Genomic DNA, 5,346 nt, shown 5'->3' on the forward strand with positions numbered 1-5,346 from the left:
GAAACCGCAGCCCGAATCGAGGTGTTTTGCCGTGCCGAAGCGCCGGATCGGACGACTGGCGAGATCGGGAGCCGCGACGCGAGGGCATTTCGCGGGCAGACATCACACACCGACCGTCTGAGCGAGGCCGCTCGCTTCGCTTGCACGTTTGCCCTTCGCAACGACTGCGTCGAGTAAACCAATTGTATTTAATTACGACCGACCTAATGTGTACAGTGTTAATTGTTTTGGCAAAAATAAGCACTCTTCGACGAGCTCGGGCTGGATCGCAAGCGCCGTCGGCCGCAGCGTCCGCCTAGCTATGCCTACCGGCCCTATCGCTGGCTTTAGTGGAGCCGTCAGTGGACAACGCGCCGTCGTGAAGTGTTCTGTCACTCGCAGGGGGATAATTTTATCGACAGTGTTCGCGTAAAGCGAAGCAGTGTTGTGCAGAGCTGTTTATATTGCGTTTCTCGACGTGGATATGAACTCAAGCTGGGGAGCTGGATGTGGGCGGAGCTTACGCACCGCTCAATCTTTCGGATGCACGCCATGTGCACATTGCACATGTGCACGCACCGTGTGCCCCCCCCCCCCCCCCGAATCAATCGCCGGAGCATGCAGCGCCGCACGTCGGATCGGACACCGAATCGTACCGCGTGTGTCTGTATAGCTCGGTCATGGTTCTGCTTAAGTCCCTGTATATTCTTTATAAATACGGAAGCCTACCTAGACACTGTAAACCCAACGATTGGGGCCTAAATGCCTGTCCGCCTCCCAGCTACGGCTTCCTTTGAGTGACAAAGTCCGATCTCGAAGGCCGTGCTTTTGCAAGTTGCATGCACCTGAAGCAATTGCGAATCTTGAAGGCAACATCCGCTTCGTTTTTATTATATATACATTTCCTTAAACTTCGTATCACAAAGTACAATATACACACTTTTGGACCCAACAAATTTATTAAAGGACCCTACGAAATGTTATTAGGAAAAAACACGCAATTTTTTCATTTAAGATACATTTTTCAAAAAACCGCAGAGTGGCGCTACGGTAGTGTTTGTTTGGTCGACACATCACGTTGGTTGTAGTGAATGCTCCTTGCATTTAGGTGGTATTTGAGTTATATTTTAGAAGTGCCTAGACAAAATGTGCTCCTTGTCGTGTGCTGTAACCATCCCGAACCCTCCGGACTCGTGTAACGCCATTAGTTCGCCGCGTGTTTCGAGCGATCCACCAGTGTCGACAGTGAGTGCCCTAGTACAGCGCCCGTCCGAGCTGCCTTTGTTCTGCCGAGCTGCCTGCCCGCGCTCTCGTGAAAAAGTCTGGTACTGGGGCTTCGAATCGTAGTGTATGAAAGACTGTTGAAGGTTGTGCTTTTGTGGAGCTGGAGTTCATCGGAAGTTCTACAGTGCTTGCGCCAGAGAAACGTCGGTGCCTCTGTACCTGTTAGACGAAGGAGCGTTTGCCAAGTCTTGAAAGGTAAGCAAGTTTGGCGCTTGCGCGCATTCTTGAAGCTTATGATTTACGTAATGAGCGTTGTGTAACTAGCTAGAGCAAAGCGCTTTCCTATCGTATGTTAGCCATGTTGCTGTGCACATTTAGCAAGCGATTTCACGAAAGCTTCCTCTGATGTACGGCGTACTTGCATTCTGCTACCCGCCTTGATTGCTATGCCCGAATGGGCACACAATTATGAAAACACATTGAAAGTTGGTGTTCGTTCGGTAGTTTCCTGGCAAGAAGTTATTCGCTATATAGGCATTCCCGCAAGTACAGCACATGTGTAATGTATACGTCGATGTATCATGGGCTTCGCGCGTTGACACACGATTGCTATGTTTGACGCTTAAGCAGATAGAAGCTTGTATGAAGGTTTTTGTATGTATACAGTTCGGTGTGGAGGTCCGCGTCGCGAGAACCTGTGTGTATTGTTTATGTTCTTGAGTGTCTTCGCGTATTTGTCTTCTATGTTACAGAGCGTATATAGGCCGATATTACAATAACGAGGTTTATTTTTATCTAGACATTTCAATCAGACGCTGGCCTTTAAGAAATACAGACCAACCAAATCTTAATAACGAGATGTCAGCTCTTGCAATCGTAGGTTACGGCAGTGCGTAATAATTTAAAGACTGCGATTTTGTAGCGTTACTTACCCCTCAATTCTATATCACTCTTCTCGCCCACCGCTAACGGCCGGCAGTTGCAGTACGTAGCACGGGCCGGGGCGTCGGTCAGACTACTAACGAATAGCGAAAAGGAATAGCATCGCTACAAAATCGCGGTCTTTAAATTATTATGCAAATTGTGTGCACAATGAGATGTTATAAACACATCTTGAATGTACATGAAAAAAAGGTTTACAACAGAGATAACATATATGCATGGGCACATATATGTGTCAATAAAACACTCGAGCCTCTTTCTGCCTACAGAAAAAGAAGTTATGTCTCCTCGAGGGCATGGCTGCTTGCACTAATGAACCTCCAAGGGAAGGTTTTCTCTAATCCCTATTTTTGATATCTAAATGCTTATGTGACATGTCATGTACAAACTGCTTGCATCAATTTCTCATTGGGATGAGCTGTCTAAAATTTAATTTTCAGTAATAATTGCAATAATTAACTCCTTTCACCTGTCTTCTAATGACTATAAAGTTCTATGCTTCTACCTTGACAAACCTTTTATGAAATTAGTTTGATGAGGCCCAATATACAGGGCTTTCTAAATTGAAGGTATCAGTACCTATTAAAGACTATGCTAACTGTGAAAATGCTGCTTGTGTATGTGGTTTATTCACTCTGTCAGACAAAATCTTTACACCCAAGTGCGGTCAGTAAATTGAAAACTGCATGTCTGCAAGGGGAAGTCAGAATTGTATTTGAAGACAATTGCATCTTGTTTGATAGTTCTCGAGCACTTGTGTGTCACTAATCGAGCACAGCTTGGCCAATACTCGATAAAGCTTGAAGCTTTCAATGTCTGCTAATCACTAAAACAGCACCAGATCTCACTCTGTGTCAAGGGGTGGCACACATTTGCTTAGTTCTGGGCAGATGCATGTCTTTCTTTAGCATTGAAGTTCCCAATACTTTCTAGTCTTACGTAAAAGTACACAGCTCAGTACAATGCATGTATGGTATACGTAAGGCTGCTTTGTTCTTTAAACCGAATCAACAAGAGCAGCTACTTCTGTTTTTGCAAATCTTACCCTATTTCCTAACCATTCCTTGATCATACGTGTATAAAATGAATCTGTGCTTGTATTGTTTCACAGGTAGACATCGGTGGTGGTGTATATGTTGAAAAGGGCCTGCTGAAGAGGCTGTGCCTGGATGCTAACAACTCAGGCTTTCACTTCGCGGAGGGCCTCCTTAAAGCCCCTTTTTCAATAGAAGATGACGTTAAAGGGAGGTCCTTCCTTTGGCGGCTGTCAAATGCCTTCCACAGAAGGATCCGTTGGATTCCAAGAAGGTCAACACCATACTAGGTATGTGTGTCACAAAGAAGCATCTTAATATTCTTCGTGCAGTTTTCAACAAAACTCCTTTCATGGCAATTTCAGTGCTATCTTAGGGTATACTCCTTTGTTTCCAGCTAAAATAGCTATTAACCTGATTATAATAGCATATTATAATGCAAGCTTTGCCACCATAACTAGAAAATTGTCATTACTGTTGGCATATGTATTTTTGTGATAGAGGTCCTGGTCATATGAATGCACTAATGATATAATATCCTGTCTTGTGGAAAGCTAACATGTTTAGTAACAAGCTCGCTTTGACAATGTCTGCCTGCACAGCAAAGGCATTTTCTAATCTTGCTTTAGAACGTCCATAATGCCTGTTCAACTGCTTACATGTTGCTTGTATCATTTCGTGGTTCTTAAGTGCAACACAAAAGTCAACTCTTCTATGTACCTGTGCCCAAGCAAAGCTGCAGCACAGTTCTGACTGGCACCTTGCCTTTCCTAAGATAATTCACACATGAAACTTCCATGTACTGGTCACAATGCGAATATCGAAGTTCATTAAACTGAAGTTGATTTACAGCTTTAGTTTGTAGATGACAATTGGTGTGATAGAGCTTATGTGTCATGCATCTGTTGGTGCTACGCACATTCATCACGCTCCCAGCTCTAATGCACTAATTCAGTCATTTCATGCATTTTAGGACTTTGCAAAAAACAGGTGGAGATGTTTAGAGCTCACAGGGTTGAAAACTTGTGTCTTGTGCACTTCCTTTTTAAGAAACAGATGCATGGTGTGTTGCAATGTCACTGTAGCAAAACTAATATATTGCCTTTTTTCTTCTCTTTTCTAGACTACACAACGCAACATTTCAGCCTACTTCCAGGGCAGCTGGAGAACTCGTCCTCATTACTAGCCCGGGGATATTAAATGGATGTGTTCAAGCACAAATTTAAACCTGTCTTCTTCTGTTGCATGTCACACCTGGCCACTTGGCAATCACTATTCGCCACAGACAGATAGTTGACAGCATGTTACTAGCAAGTCGTTAGGATATATAAAGGTGGTTAATAAATAGTCGCTGCACAGTTTTTAGGAAGTAAATAAAGATTTTATTCAGAGATAATTAAAGCTTATTTTTGCAATATATAATTGCAAAAGTAATTACCTCTGAATAAAATTTTTATGTACTTCCTAAAAACTGTAAAGCGACTTTTTATTAACCACCTTTATATATCCTAACGACTTCCTAGTAACATCCTGTGAACTATTTGTCTGTGGCGAATGGTCGACAGGATGTTACTAGCATGTTGTTAGGATGTACAAAGGTAGTCAATAAATAGTCGCTTCACAGTTGACACTTTCTACCGACATAAGATAATAAGCAGTCGGTAAGAATTCTATCGACATTTTATATCTATACTTTCAATTCAATATCGGTGGCCAATAGTCGGTAGGAGGTTACTAGGAAGTTGTTACGGTGTCTAAAGACGGTTTATAGAATGTCGATAGGTTCTAGTAACATTTGTCTAAAGACGGTTTATAAAATGTTACTAAAAATTTTTGTAAGGGCTTAGCGATCCTCAGGCGGTGAACGATGTCCATCCGTCTACGCGTCACATCGACTTGAAAAAATTTTTGTTTTCAGTTTCTCGCGAATGCTATATATTTCCTGATCTAATGTAGTTTTCTTAAAAATGATTAGAGTGAACTTCGCTGCTAAGAGGGCTCTATCATTACGCTGAGTCTCATTTACTCGTCATTACTAGGTAGCTGGCAGTAAAGTTGTAAACTTTGCAGAATTCCCGTCTGCTATCAATAAACGGATGTCTACGGATGGAGTGTGGTTGCACAAAACGCCTGCACTGTTGTTTTATCAAAGCTATCCCGAAACAAA

The 5,346-nt window shown here is 42.9% G+C and overlaps 1 long non-coding RNA gene across 1 annotated transcript; it reads left to right on the forward strand.

Moving 5' to 3' along the window:
- The first annotated feature begins 1,039 nt into the window (after positions 1-1,039).
- On the forward strand, positions 1,040-4,468 carry LOC142570949 (uncharacterized). Its single transcript, XR_012825722.1, has 3 exons — positions 1,040-1,458; positions 3,257-3,469; positions 4,303-4,468. It is a non-coding gene; the product is annotated as an uncharacterized LOC142570949 (long non-coding RNA).
- Positions 4,469-5,346: the final 878 nt, after the last annotated feature.

This window comes from Dermacentor variabilis, chromosome 2 (assembly GCF_050947875.1).
Source record: "Dermacentor variabilis isolate Ectoservices chromosome 2, ASM5094787v1, whole genome shotgun sequence".
Classification (NCBI taxonomy): Eukaryota; Metazoa; Arthropoda; class Arachnida; order Ixodida; family Ixodidae; genus Dermacentor; species Dermacentor variabilis.